Genomic DNA, 17351 nt, shown 5'->3' with positions numbered 1-17351 from the left:
CATTAACTAAGGTAGAACGGTTAGACTACTGACCTCATGGATCAACATTAACTAAGGTAGAACGGTTAGACTACTGACCTCATGGATCAACATTAACTAAGGTAGAACGGTTAGACTACTGACCTCATGGATCAACATTAACTAAGGTAGAACGGTTAGACTACTGACCTCATGGATCAACATTAACTAAGGTAGAACGGTTAGACTACTGACCTCATGGATCAACATTAACTAAGGTAGAACGGTTAGACTACTGACCTCATGGATCAACATTAACTAAGGTAGAACGGTTAGACTACTGACCTCATGGATCAACATTAACTAAGGTAGAACGGGTTAGACTACTGACCTCATGGATCAACATTAACTAAGGTAGAACGGTTAGACTACTGACCTCATGGATCAACATTAACTAAGGTAGAACGGTTAGACTACTGACCTCATGGATCAACATTAACTAAGGTAGAACAGGTAGACTACTGACCTCATGGATCAACATTAACTAAGGTAGAACAGGTAGACTACTGACCTCATGGATCAACATTAACTAAGGTAGAACGGTTAGACTACTGACCTCATGGATCAACATTAACTAAGGTAGAACGGTTAGACTACTGACCTCATGGATCAACATTAACTAAGGTAGAACGGTTAGACTACTGACCTCATGGATCAACATTAACTAAGGTAGAACGGTTAGACTACTGACCTCATGGATCAACATTAACTAAGGTAGAACGGTTAGACTACTGACCTCATGGATCAACATTAACTAAGGTAGAACGGTTAGACTACTGACCTCATGGATCAACATTACAGACCTCTGTCAACATTAACTAAGGTAGAACGGTTAGACTACTGACCTCATGGATCAACATTAACTAAGGTAGAACGGTTAGACTACTGACCTCATGGATCAACATTAACTAAGGTAGAACGGTTAGACTACTGACCTCATGGATCAACATTAACTAAGGTAGAACGGTTAGACTACTGACCTCATGGATCAACATTAACTAAGGTAGAACGGTTAGACTACTGACCTCATGGATCAACATTAACTAAGGTAGAACGGTTAGACTACTGACCTCATGGATCAACATTAACTAAGGTAGAACGGTTAGACTACTGACCTCATGGATCAACATTAACTAAGGTAGAACGGTTAGACTACTGACCTCATGGATCAACATTAACTAAGGTAGAACGGGTAGACTACTGACCTCATGGATCAACATTAACTAAGGTAGAACAGGTTAGACTACTGACCTCATGGATCAACATTAACTAAGGTAGAACGGGTAGACTACTGACCTCATGGATCAACATTAACTAAGGTAGAACGGTTAGACTACTGACCTCATGGATCAACATTAACTAAGGTAGAACGGTTAGACTACTGACCTCATGGATCAACATTAACTAAGGTAGAACGGTTAGACTACTGACCTCATGGATCAACATTAACTAAGGTAGAACGGTTAGACTACTGACCTCATGGATCAACATTAACTAAGGTAGAACGGTTAGACTACTGACCTCATGGATCAACATTGACCTCATGGATCAACATTAACTAAGGTAGAACGGTTAGACTACTGACCTCATGGATCAACATTAACTAAGGTAGAACGGTTAGACTACTGACCTCATGGATCAACATTAACTAAGGTAGAACGGTTAGACTACTGACCTCATGGATCAACATTAACTAAGGTAGAACGGTTAGACTACTGACCTCATGGATCAACATTAACTAAGGTAGAACGGTTAGACTACTGACCTCATGGATCAACATTAACTAAGGTAGAACGGTTAGACTACTGACCTCATGGATCAACATTAACTAAGGTAGAACGGTTAGACTACTGACCTCATGGATCAACATTAACTAAGGTAGAACGGTTAGACTACTGACCTCATGGATCAACATTAACTAAGGTAGAACGGTTAGACTACTGACCTCATGGATCAACATTAACTAAGGTAGAACGGTTAGACTACTGACCTCATGGATCAACATTAACTAAGGTAGAACGGTTAGACTACTGACCTCATGGATCAACATTAACTAAGGTAGAACGGTTAGACTACTGACCTCATGGATCAACATTAACTAAGGTAGAACGGTTAGACTACTGACCTCATGGATCAACATTAACTAAGGTAGAACGGTTAGACTACTGACCTCATGGATCAACATTAACTAAGGTAGAACGGTTAGACTACTGACCTCATGGATCAACATTAACTAAGGTAGAACGGTTAGACTACTGACCTCATGGATCAACATTAACTAAGGTAGAACGAGTTAGACTACTGACCTCATGGATCAACATTAACTAAGGTAGAACGGTTAGACTACTGACCTCATGGATCAACATTAACTAAGGTAGAACGGTTAGACTACTGACCTCATGGATCAACATTAACTAAGGTAGAACGGTTAGACTACTGACCTCATGGATCAACATTAACTAAGGTAGAACGGTTAGACTACTGACCTCATGGATCAACATTAACTAAGGTAGAACGGTTAGACTACTGACCTCATGGATCAACATTAACTAAGGTAGAACGGTTAGACTACTGACCTCATGGATCAACATTAACTAAGGTAGAACGGTTAGACTACTGACCTCATGGATCAACATTAACTAAGGTAGAACGGTTAGACTACTGACCTCATGGATCAACATTAACTAAGGTAGAACGGTTAGACTACTGACCTCATGGATCAACATTAACTAAGGTAGAACGGTTAGACTACTGACCTCATGGATCAACATTAACTAAGGTAGAACGGTTAGACTACTGACCTCATGGATCAACATTAACTAAGGTAGAACGGTTAGACTACTGACCTCATGGATCAACATTAACTAAGGTAGAACGGTTAGACTACTGACCTCATGGATCAACATTAACTAAGGTAGAACGGTTAGACTACTGACCTCATGGATCAACATTAACTAAGGTAGAACGTTAGACTACTGACCTCATGGATCAACATTAACTAAGGTAGAACGGTTAGACTACTGACCTCATGGATCAACATTAACTAAGGTAGAACGGTTAGACTACTGACCTCATGGATCAACATTAACTAAGGTAGAACGGTTAGACTACTGACCTCATGGATCAACATTAACTAAGGTAGAACGGTTAGACTACTGACCTCATGGATCAACATTAACTAAGGTAGAACGGTTAGACTACTGACCTCATGGATCAACATTAACTAAGGTAGAACGGTTAGACTACTGACCTCATGGATCAACATTAACTAAGGTAGAACGGTTAGACTACTGACCTCATGGATCAACATTAACTAAGGTAGAACGGTTAGACTACTGACCTCATGGATCAACATTAACTAAGGTAGAACGGTTAGACTACTGACCTCATGGATCAACATTAACTAAGGTAGAACGGTTAGACTACTGACCTCATGGATCAACATTAACTAAGGTAGAACGGTTAGACTACTGACCTCATGGATCAACATTAACTAAGGTAGAACGGTTAGACTACTGACCTCATGGATCAACATTAACTAAGGTAGAACGGTTAGACTACTGACCTCATGGATCAACATTAACTAAGGTAGAACGGTTAGACTACTGACCTCATGGATCAACATTAACTAAGGTAGAACGGTTAGACTACTGACCTCATGGATCAACATTAACTAAGGTAGAACGGTTAGACTACTGACCTCATGGATCAACATTAACTAAGGTAGAACGGTTAGACTACTGACCTCATGGATCAACATTAACTAAGGTAGAACGGTTAGACTACTGACCTCATGGATCAACATTAACTAAGGTAGAACGGTTAGACTACTGACCTCATGGATCAACATTAACTAAGGTAGAACGGTTAGACTACTGACCTCATGGATCAACATTAACTAAGGTAGAACGGTTAGACTACTGACCTCATGGATCAACATTAACTAAGGTAGAACGGTTAGACTACTGACCTCATGGATCAACATTAACTAAGGTAGAACGGTTAGACTACTGACCTCATGGATCAACATTAACTAAGGTAGAACGGTTAGACTACTGACCTCATGGATCAACATTAACTAAGGTAGAACGGTTAGACTACTGACCTCATGGATCAACATTAACTAAGGTAGAACGGTTAGACTACTGACCTCATGGATCAACATTAACTAAGGTAGAACGGTTAGACTACTGACCTCATGGATCAACATTAACTAAGGTAGAACGGTTAGACTACTGACCTCATGGATCAACATTAACTAAGGTAGAACGGTTAGACTACTGACCTCATGGATCAACATTAACTAAGGTAGAACGGTTAGACTACTGACCTCATGGATCAACATTAACTAAGGTAGAACGGTTAGACTACTGACCTCATGGATCAACATTAACTAAGGTAGAACGGTTAGACTACTGACCTCATGGATCAACATTAACTAAGGTAGAACGGTTAGACTACTGACCTCATGGATCAACATTAACTAAGGTAGAACGGTTAGACTACTGACCTCATGGATCAACATTAACTAAGGTAGAACAGGTAGACTACTGACCTCATGGATCAACATTAACTAAGGTAGAACGGTTAGACTACTGACCTCATGGATCAACATTAACTAAGGTAGAACGGTTAGACTACTGACCTCATGGATCAACATTAACTAAGGTAGAACGGTTAGACTACTGACCTCATGGATCAACATTAACTAAGGTAGAACGGTTAGACTACTGACCTCATGGATCAACATTAACTAAGGTAGAACGGTTAGACTACTGACCTCATGGATCAACATTAACTAAGGTAGAACGGTTAGACTACTGACCTCATGGATCAACATTAACTAAGGTAGAACGGTTAGACTACTGACCTCATGGATCAACATTAACTAAGGTAGAACGGTTAGACTACTGACCTCATGGATCAACATTAACTAAGGTAGAACGGTTAGACTACTGACCTCATGGATCAACATTAACTAAGGTAGAACGGTTAGACTACTGACCTCATGGATCAACATTAACTAAGGTAGAACGGTTAGACTACTGACCTCATGGATCAACATTAACTAAGGTAGAACGGTTAGACTACTGACCTCATGGATCAACATTAACTAAGGTAGAACGGTTAGACTACTGACCTCATGGATCAACATTAACTAAGGTAGAACGGTTAGACTACTGACCTCATGGATCAACATTAACTAAGGTAGAACGGTTAGACTACTGACCCTCATGGATCAACATTAACTAAGGTAGAACGGTTAGACTACTGACCTCATGGATCAACATTAACTAAGGTAGAACGGTTAGACTACTGACCTCATGGATCAACATTAACTAAGGTAGAACGGTTAGACTACTGACCTCATGGATCAACATTAACTAAGGTAGAACGGTTAGACTACTGACCTCATGGATCAACATTAACTAAGGTAGAACGGTTAGACTACTGACCTCATGGATCAACATTAACTAAGGTAGAACGGTTAGACTACTGACCTCATGGATCAACATTAACTAAGGTAGAACGGTTAGACTACTGACCTCATGGATCAACATTAACTAAGGTAGAACGGTTAGACTACTGACCTCATGGATCAACATTAACTAAGGTAGAACGGTTAGACTACTGACCTCATGGATCAACATTAACTAAGGTAGAACGGTTAGACTACTGACCTCATGGATCAACATTAACTAAGGTAGAACGGTTAGACTACTGACCTCATGGATCAACATTAACTAAGGTAGAACGGTTAGACTACTGACCTCATGGATCAACATTAACTAAGGTAGAACGGTTAGACTACTGACCTCATGGATCAACATTAACTAAGGTAGAACGGTTAGACTACTGACCTCATGGATCAACATTAACTAAGGTAGAACGGTTAGACTACTGACCTCATGGATCAACATTAACTAAGGTAGAACGGTTAGACTACTGACCTCATGGATCAACATTAACTAAGGTAGAACGGTTAGACTACTGACCTCATGGATCAACATTAACTAAGGTAGAACGGGTAGACTACTGACCTCATGGATCAACATTAACTAAGGTAGAACGGTTAGACTACTGACCTTATGGATCAACATTAACTAAGGTAGAACAGTTAGACTACTGACCTCATGGATCAACATTAACTAAGGTAGAACGGTTAGACTACTGACCTCATGGATCAACATTAACTAAGGTAGAACGGTTAGACTACTGACCTCATGGATCAACATTAACTAAGGTAGAACGGTTAGACTACTGACCTCATGGATCAACATTAACTAAGGTAGAACGGTTAGACTACTGACCTCATGGATCAACATTAACTAAGGTAGAACGGTTAGACTACTGACCTCATGGATCAACATTAACTAAGGTAGAACGGTTAGACTACTGACCTCATGGATCAACATTAACTAAGGTAGAACGGTTAGACTACTGACCTCATGGATCAACATTAACTAAGGTAGAACGGTTAGACTACTGACCTCATGGATCAACATTAACTAAGGTAGAACGGTTAGACTACTGACCTCATGGATCAACATTAACTAAGGTAGAACGGTTAGACTACTGACCTCATGGATCAACATTAACTAAGGTAGAACGGTTAGACTACTGACCTTATGGATCAACATTAACTAAGGTAGAACAGTTAGACTACTGACCTCATGGATCAACATTAACTAAGGTAGAACGGTTAGACTACTGACCTCATTGATCAACATTAACTAAGGTAGAACGGTTAGACTACTGACCTCATGGATCAACATTAACTAAGGTAGAACGGTTAGACTACTGACCTCCTATGGATCAACATTAACTAAGGTAGAACGGTTAGACTACTGACCTCATGGATCAACATTAACTAAGGTAGAACGGTTAGACTACTGACCTCATGGATCAACATTAACTAAGGTAGAACGGTTAGACTACTGACCTCATGGATCAACATTAACTAAGGTAGAACGGTTAGACTACTGACCTTATGGATCAACATTAACTAAGGTAGAACGGTTAGACTACTGACCTCATGGATCAACATTAACTAAGGTAGAACGGTTAGACTACTGACCTCATGGATCAACATTAACTAAGGTAGAACGGTTAGACTACTGACCTCATGGATCAACATTAACTAAGGTAGAACGGTTAGACTACTGACCTCATGGATCAACATTAACTAAGGTAGAACAGGTAGACTACTGACCTCATGGATCAACATTAACTAAGGTAGAACGGTTAGACTACTGACCTTATTGATCAACATTAACTAAGGTAGAACGGTTAGACTACTGACCTCATGGATCAACATTAACTAAGGTAGAAGCGGTTAGACTACTGACCTCATGGATCAACATTCCGACAACATTAACTAAGGTAGAACGGTTAGACTACTGACCTCATGGATCAACATTAACTAAGGTAGAACGGTTAGACTACTGACCTTATGGATCAACATTAACTAAGGTAGAACGGTTAGACTACTGACCTCATGGATCAACATTAACTAAGGTAGAACGGTTAGACTACTGACCTCATGGATCAACATTAACTAAGGTAGAACGGTTAGACTACTGACCTCATGGATCAACATTAACCTAAGGTAGAACGGTTAGACTACTGACCTCATGGATCAACATTAACTAAGGTAGAACGGTTAGACTACTGACCTCATGGATCAACATTAACTAAGGTAGAACCGGTTAGACTACTGACCTCATGGATCAACATTAACTAAGGTAGAACGGTTAGACTACTGACCTCATGGATCAACATTAACTAAGGTAGAACCGGTTAGACTACTGACCTCATGGATCAACATTAACTAAGGTAGAACGGTTAGACTACTGACCTCATGGATCAACATTAACTAAGGTAGAACGGTTAGACTACTGACCTCATGGATCAACATTAACTAAGGTAGAACGGTTAGACTACTGACCTCATGGATCAACATTAACTAAGGTAGAACGGTTAGACTACTGACCTCATGGATCAACATTAACTAAGGTAGAACGGTTAGACTACTGACCTCATGGATCAACATTAACTAAGGTAGAACGGTTAGACTACTGACCTCATGGATCAACATTAACTAAGGTAGAACGGTTAGACTACTGACCTCATGGATCAACATTAACTAAGGTAGAACGGTTAGACTACTGACCTCATGGATCAACATTAACTAAGGTAGAACGGTTAGACTACTGACCTCATGGATCAACATTAACTAAGGTAGAACGGTTAGACTACTGACCTCATGGATCAACATTAACTAAGGTAGAACGGTTAGACTACTGACCTCATGGATCAACATTAACTAAGGTAGAACGGTTAGACTACTGACCTCATGGATCAACATTAACTAAGGTAGAACGGTTAGACTACTGACCTCATGGATCAACATTAACTAAGGTAGAACGGTTAGACTACTGACCTCATGGATCAACATTAACTAAGGTAGAAACGGTTAGACTACTGACCTCATGGATCAACATTAACTAAGGTAGAACGGTTAGACTACTGACCTCATGGATCAACATTAACTAAGGTAGAACGGTTAGACTACTGACCTCATGGATCAACATTAACTAAGGTAGAACGGTTAGACTACTGACCTCATGGATCAACATTAACTAAGGTAGAACGGTTAGACTACTGACCTCATGGATCAACATTAACTAAGGTAGAACGGTTAGACTACTGACCTCATGGATCAACATTAACTAAGGTAGAACGGTTAGACTACTGACCTCATGGATCAACATTAACTAAGGTAGAACGGGTAGACTACTGACCTCATGGATCAACATTAACTAAGGTAGAACGGTTAGACTACTGACCTTATGGATCAACATTAACTAAGGTAGAACGGTTAGACTACTGACCTCATGGATCAACATTAACTAAGGTAGAACAGGTAGACTACTGACCTCATGGATCAACATTAACTAAGGTAGAACGGTTAGACTACTGACCTCATGGATCAACATTAACTAAGGTAGAACGGTTAGACTACTGACCTCATGGATCAACATTAACTAAGGTAGAACGGTTAGACTACTGACCTCATGGATCAACATTAACTAAGGTAGAACGGTTAGACTACTGACCTCATGGATCAACATTAACTAAGGTAGAACGGTTAGACTACTGACCTCATGGATCAACATTAACTAAGGTAGAACGGTTAGACTACTGACCTCATGGATCAACATTAACTAAGGTAGAACGGTTAGACTACTGACCTTATGGATCAACATTAACTAAGGTAGAACGGTTAGACTACTGACCTCATGGATCAACATTAACTAAGGTAGAACGGTTAGACTACTGACCTCATGGATCAACATTAACTAAGGTAGAACAGGTAGACTACTGACCTCATGGATCAACATTAACTAAGGTAGAACGGTTAGACTACTGACCTTATTGATCAACATTAACTAAGGTAGAACGGTTAGACTACTGACCTCATGGATCAACATTAACTAAGGTAGAACGGGTAGACTACTGACCTCATGGATCAACATTGACCTCATGGATCAACATTAACTAAGGTAGAACGGTTAGACTACTGACCTCATGGATCAACATTAACTAAGGTAGAACGGTTAGACTACTGACCTCATGGATCAACATTAACTAAGGTAGAACGGTTAGACTACTGAACTCATGGATCAACATTAACAAAGGTAGAACGGTTAGACTACTGGCCTCATGGATCAACATTAACTAAGGTAGAACGGTTAGACTACTGACCTCATGGATCAACATTAACTAAGGTAGAACGGTTAGACTACTGACCTCATGGATCAACATTAACTAAGGTAGAACGGTTAGACTACTGACCTCATGGATCAACATTAACTAAGGTAGAACGGTTAGACTACTGACCTCATGGATCAACATTAACTAAGGTAGAACGGTTAGACTACTGACCTCATGGATCAACATTAACTAAGGTAGAACGGTTAGACTACTGACCTCATGGATCAACATTAACTAAGGTAGAACGGTTAGACTACTGACCTCATGGATCAACATTAACTAAGGTAGAACGGTTAGACTACTGACCTCATGGATCAACATTAACTAAGGTAGAACGGTTAGACTACTGACCTCATGGATCAACATTAACTAAGGTAGAACGGGTAGACTACTGACGTCATGGATCAACATTAACTAAGATAGAACGGTTAGACTACTGACCTTATGGATCAACATTAACTAAGGTAGAACGGTTAGACTACTGACCTCATGGATCAACATTAACTAAGGTAGAACAGGTAGACTACTGACCTCATGGATCAACATTAACTAAGGTAGAACAGGTAGACTACTGACCTCATGGATCAACATTAACTAAGGTAGAACGGTTAGACTACTGACCTCATGGATCAACATTAACTAAGGTAGAACGGTTAGACTACTGACCTCATGGATCAACATTAACTAAGGTAGAACGGTTAGACTACTGACCTCATGGATCAACATTAACTAAGGTAGAACGGTTAGACTACTGACCTCATGGATCAACATTAACTAAGGTAGAAACGGTTAGACTACTGACCTCATGGATCAACATTAACTAAGGTAGAACGGTTAGACTACTGACCTTATGGATCAACATTAACTAAGGTAGAACGGTTAGACTACTGACCTCATGGATCAACATTAACTAAGGTAGAACGGTTAGACTACTGACCTCATGGATCAACATTAACTAAGGTAGAACGGTTAGACTACTGACCTCATGGATCAACATTAACTAAGGTAGAACGGTTAGACTACTGACCTCATGGATCAACATTAACTAAGGTAGAACGGTTAGACTACTGACCTCATGGATCAACATTAACTAAGGTAGAACGGTTAGACTACTGACCTCATGGATCAACATTAACTAAGGTAGAACGGTTAGACTACTGACCTCATGGATCAACATTAACTAAGGTAGAACGGTTAGACTACTGTCCTCATGGATCAACATTAACTAAGGTAGAACGGTTAGACTACTGACCTCATGGATCAACATTAACTAAGGTAGAACAGGTAGACTACTGACCTTATGGATCAACATTAACTAAGGTAGAACGGTTAGACTACTGACCTCATGGATCAACATTAACTAAGGTAGAACGGTTAGACTACTGACCTCATGGATCAACATTAACTAAGGTAGAACAGGTAGACTAATGACCTTATGGATCAACATTAACTAAGGTAGAACGGTTAGACTACTGACCTCATGAATCAACATTAACTAAGGTAGAATGGTTAGACTACTGACCTCATGGATCAACATTAACTAAGGTAGAACGGTTAGACTACTGACCTCATGGATCAACATTAACTAAGGTAGAACGGTTAGACTACTGACCTCATGGATCAACATTAACTAAGGTAGAACGGTTAGACTACTGACCTCATGGATCAACATTAACTAAGGTAGAACGGTTAGACTACTGACCTTATGGATCAACATTAACTAAGGTAGAACGGTTAGACTACTGACCTCATGGATCATCATTAACTAAGGTAGAACGGTTAGACTACTGACCTCATGGATCAACATTAACTAAGGTAGAACGGTTAGACTACTGACCTCATGGATCAACATTAACTAAGGTAGAACGGTTAGACTACTGACCTTATGGATCAACATTAACTAAGGTAGAACGGTTAGACTACTGACCTCATGGATCAACATTAACTAAGGTAGAACGGTTAGACTACTGACCTTATGGATCAACATTAACTAAGGTAGAACGGTTAGACTACTGACCTCATGGATCAACATTAACTAAGGTAGAACGGTTAGACTACTGACCTCATGGATCAACATTAACTAAGGTAGAACGGTTAGACTACTGACCTCATGGATCAACATTAACTAAGGTAGAACGGTTAGACTACTGACCTCATGGATCAACATTAACTAAGGTAGAACGGTTAGACTACTGACCTCATGATCAACATTAACTAAGGTAGAACGGTTAGACTACTGACCTTATGGATCAACATTAACTAAGGTAGAACGGTTAGACTACTGACCTCATGGATCAACATTAACTAAGGTAGAACGGTTAGACTACTGACCTCATGGATCAACATTAACTAAGGTAGAACAGGTAGACTACTGACCTCATGGATCAACATTAACTAAGGTAGAACGGTTAGACTACTGACCTTATGGATCAACATTAACTAAGGTAGAACAGGTAGACTACTGACCTCATGGATCAACATTAACTAAGGTAGAACGGTTAGACTACTGACCTTATGGATCAACATTAACTAAGGTAGAACGGTTAGACTACTGACCTCATGGATCAACATTAACTAAGGTAGAACGGGTAGACTACTGACCTCATGGATCAACATTGACCTCATGGATCAACATTAACTAAGGTAGAACGGTTAGACTACTGACCTCATGGATCAACATTAACTAAGGTAGAACGGTTAGACTATTGACCTTATGGATCAACATTAACTAAGGTAGAACGGTTAGACTACTGACCTCATGGATCAACATTAACTAAGGTAGAACGGTTAGACTACTGACCTCATGGATCAACATTAACTAAGGTAGAACGGTTAGACTACTGACCTCATGGATCAACATTAACTAAGGTAGAAACGGTTAGACTACTGACCTCATGGATCAACATTAACTAAGGTAGAACGGTTAGACTACTGACCTCATGGATCAACATTAACTAAGGTAGAACGGTTAGACTACTGACCTCATGGATCAACATTAACTAAGGTAGAACGGTTAGACTACTGACCTTATGGATCAACATTAACTAAGGTAGAACGGTTAGACTACTGACCTCATGGATCAACATTAACTAAGGTAGAACGGTTAGACTACTGACCTCATGGATCAACATTAACTAAGGTAGAACGGTTAGACTACTGACCTCATGGATCAACATTAACTAAGGTAGAACGGTTAGACTACTGACCTTATGGATCAACGTTAACTAAGGTAGAACGGTTAGACTACTGACCTCATGGATCAACATTAACTAAGGTAGAACGGTTAGACTACTGACCTTATGGATCAACATTAACTAAGGTAGAACGGGTAGACTACTGACCTCATGGATCAACATTAACTAAGCTAGAACGGTTAGACTACTGACCTTATGGATCAACATTAACTAAGGTAGAACGGTTAGACTACTGACCTCATGGATCAACATTAACTAAGGTAGAACGGTTAGACTACTGACCTCATGGATCAACATTAACTAAGGTAGAACAGTTAGACTACTGACCTTATGGATCAACATTAACTAAGGTAGAACGGTTAGACTACTGACCTTATGGATCAACATTAACTAAGGTAGAACGGTTAGACTACTGACCTCATGGATCAACATTAACTAAGGTAGAACGGTTAGACTACTGACCTTATGGATCAACATTAACTAAGGTAGAACGGTTAGACTACTGACCTCATGGATCAACATTAACTAAGGTAGAACGGTTAGACTACTGACCTCATGGATCAACATTAACTAAGGTAGAACGGTTAGACTACTGACCTCATGGATCAACATTAACTAAGGTAGAACGGTTAGACTACTGACCTCATGGATCAACATTAACTAAGGTAGAACGGTTAGACTACTGTCTGTAGTTACTATAGTTACTAGGAGGAGATCCTGGTCACATGGTCATGTGACATTCAGCATGCGTCCCAAATGGCACCAAATTCACTATACAGCCTCTTGTCCTAAATAGCACACTGTAAAGGAAACAGGGGGCCATTTAGAAGGCAGAGCTACCCTGTGTGTCCTAAATAGCACACTGTAAAGGAAACAGGGGGCCATTTAGAAGGCAGAGCTACCCTGTGTGTCCTAAATAGCACACTGTAAAGGAAACAGGGGGCCATTTAGAAGGCAGAGCTACCCTGTGTGTCCTAAATAGCACACTGTAAAGGGAACAGGGGGCCATTTAGAAGGCAGAGCTACCCTGTGTGCCCTAGGTAGAGGCTTCGTAATGCCGCGTGCTCTGCTCTCTCTCTGTGTCAATGTTTGAGTTTGAGAGGTGAGGTATATGGAAATTATTTCCAAACTACAGGGAACGTCCCATTTTCTATTGTCTCAATTGTAAGAAAATAGGGTAGACTTTGTGTGCACACGGACAGAGACAGAAAGGGATGAATGGAGGTATGGATAGATGCAGAGAGAGTTACAGAAAGGGTGAGACGTTGTGAGAGATCGAGAAAGACACTCACACTGTGTGACCAGCGGAAAAACACTGACTGTGTGCAAGACAACCTAGACTACCTACGGGGAGTTGTACCTGCATTGGTGTACTGTTTTGGTAACGACTCTCTCTCTCCCTCTCCCCCCTCTCTCTCCCTCTCCCTCTCCCTCTCCCGCTCTCTATCTCTCTCTCTCCCTCTCTATCTCTCTCGTTCTCTACCTCTCCCTCTCTCTCTCTCTCGTTTAACTTTTAAACTTTTAAAGCAGCGCTCTATGTCAACCGCGTCTATTAGACGCTACAACTTTCCTGCTATTCGGTCATAAATACGAGGGTATCTGTAGGCTATGTTGTACCTGCATAAGTCGAAACCACACGCACACACACACACACGCACACACACGCAAGCGCGCGCGCATACACACACACACGGACACCTGTTGCTGCTGGATACCAGGGGGACGTTTCGGCTTACCTTAGTTCCTTTAAACCCTGTAGAAAGGGAGAGGGGAGGGGAGGTATTCACACCAGACCAGACTATCCAGATTCCACCTGAACGACAGGTTGAAAAATGAATAAATGAATAATAAATCCTCAAAAAACTGTCAGCGCCGCAAAATAAAGTGGTAAATGGAGAGCGGGTTAGTTGATGTGCTGCGGCTCCGGTCCAGATGCGTCCGGAGTTAGGTGATGTGCTGCGTCTCCGGTCCAACTCGACTGTTTTTCCCGGGGCGGGACTTAGCTCCGGGCCAGGCAACCTCCGACATGAGAGAGAGAGAGAGAGAGAGAGAGAGAGAGAGAGAGAGAGAGAGAGAGAGAGAGAGAGAGAGAGAGAGAGAGAGAGAGAGAGAGAGAGAGAGCGAGACAGAGAGAGAGAGAGAGAGAGAGAGAGAGAGAGAGAGAGATAGAGAGAGAGAGAGAGAGAGAGAGAGAGAGAGCGAGACAGAGAGAGAGAGAGCGAGACAGAGAGAGAGAGAGAGAGAGAGAGAGAGAGAGAGAGAGAGAGAGAGAGAGAGAGAGAGAGAGGGAGAGACTTGCTTTGGCAATGTAAATATACAGTACCAGTCAGCAGTTTGGACACACCTACTCATTCCAGGGTTTTTCTTTATGTTTGCTATTTTCTACATTGTAGAATAATAGTGAAGACATCAAAACTATGAAATAACACATATGGAATCATGTAGTAACCAAAAAAAGTGTTAAACAAATCAAAATATATTTTAGATTTTAGATTATTCAAAGTAGCCACCCTTTGCCTTGATGACAGCTTTGCACACTCTTGGCATTCTCTCAACCAGCTTCACCTGGAATGCTTCACCAGGTGTATTGTTGACAGTGTAAATGGAAGAGGGACTATTTCTGCGTGCTCTGTTGACCCTCTCAACAGTCAGTTAGGTAAGGCCAACCGTCAACAGCCACACACCCACATGAAAATATTATTTGAATACTACAACAATCCTACTAAATACAAGTTATTCAAGATATATACAACAATCCTAGTAAGTATAGGTTATAGACGATATATATATATAAATCCTAGTAAGTATAGGTTATAGGAAATATATACAACAATCCTAGTAAGTATAGGTTATAGAGATATATACAACAATCCTAGTAAGTATAGGTTATAGAGATATATACAACAATCCTAGTAAGTATAGGTTATAGAGATATATACAACAATCCTAGTAAGTATAGGTTATAGAGATGTATACAACAATCCTAGTAAGTATAGGTTATAGAGATATATACAACAATCCTAGTAAGTGTAGTTTATAGAGATATATACAACAATCCTAGTAAGTGTAGTTTATAGAGATATATACAACAATCCTAGTAAGTGTAGGTTATAGAGATATATACAACAATCCTAGTAAGTGTAGGTTATATTAGATATATACAACAATCCTATTAAGTATAGGTTATAGAGATATATACAACAATCCTAGTAAGTATAGGTTATAGAGATATATACAACAATCCTATTAAGTATAGGTTATAGATATATATACAACAATCCTAGTAAATATAGGTTATAGAGATATATACAACAATCCTAGTAAGTATAGTTTATAGGAAATATATACAACAATCCTAGTAAGTATAGGTTATAGAGATATATACAACAATCCTAGTAAGTATAGGTTATAGAGATATATACAACAATCCTAGTAAGTATAGGTTATAGAGATATATACAACAATCCTAGTAAGTATAGGTTATAGAGATATATACAACAATCCTAGTAAGTATAGGTTATAGAGATATATACAACAATCCTAGTAAGTATAGGTTATAGAGATATATACAACAATCCTAGTAAGTATAGTTTATATTAGATATATACAACAATCCTAGTAAGTATAGTTTATAGAGATATATACAACAATCCTAGTAAGTATAGTTTATAGAGATATATACAACAATCCTAGTAAGTGTAGGTTATATTAGATATATACAACAATCCTATTAAGTATAGGTTATAGAGATATATACAACAATCCTAGTAAGTATAGGTTATAGAGATATATACAACAATCCTATTAAGTATAGGTTATAGATATATATACAACAATCCTAGTAAATATAGGTTATAGAGATATATACAACAATCCTATTAAGTATAGGTTATAGATATATATACAACAATCCTAGTAAGTATAGGTTATATTAGATATATACAACAATCCTATTAAGTATAGGTTATAGAGATATATACAACAATCCCTAGTAAGTGTAGGTTATAGAGATATATACAACAATCCTAGTAAATATAGGTTATAGAGATATATACAACAATCCTAGGAAGTATAGGTTATAGAGATATATACAACAATCCTAGTAAGTATAGTTTATAGAGATATATACAACAATCCTAGGAAGTATAGGTTATAGAGATATATACAACAATCCTAGTAAGTATAGTTTATAGAGATATATAGAACAATCCTAGTAAGTATAGGTTATAGAGATATATACAACAATCCTAGTAAGTATAGTTTATAGAGATATATACAACAATCCTAGTAAGTATAGTTTATTGAGATATATACAACAATCCTATTAAGTATAGGTTATAGAGATATATACAACAATCCTAG

At 39.3% G+C, this 17351-nt stretch overlaps 1 protein-coding gene across 1 annotated transcript in view; it reads right to left on the bottom strand.

Moving 5' to 3' along the window:
* Positions 1-14950, bottom strand: part of LOC121563379 (2-hydroxyacylsphingosine 1-beta-galactosyltransferase-like) — a gene marked incomplete at its 3' end in the record, with an annotated part of 114762 nt that extends 99812 nt beyond the window's left edge. The window contains exon 1 of the mRNA XM_045216708.1: positions 14726-14950. The remainder of the gene's footprint in view (positions 1-14725) is intronic.
* Between the last annotated feature and the right edge of the window lie 2401 nt (positions 14951-17351).

The sequence above is a fragment of the Coregonus clupeaformis genome, unplaced genomic scaffold, assembly GCF_020615455.1.
Source record: "Coregonus clupeaformis isolate EN_2021a unplaced genomic scaffold, ASM2061545v1 scaf0779, whole genome shotgun sequence".
NCBI lineage: Eukaryota > Metazoa > Chordata > Actinopteri > Salmoniformes > Salmonidae > Coregonus > Coregonus clupeaformis.
The sequence above is the reverse complement of the archived record's forward strand: the minus strand, read 5'-3'. Positions and strand labels throughout refer to the sequence as shown.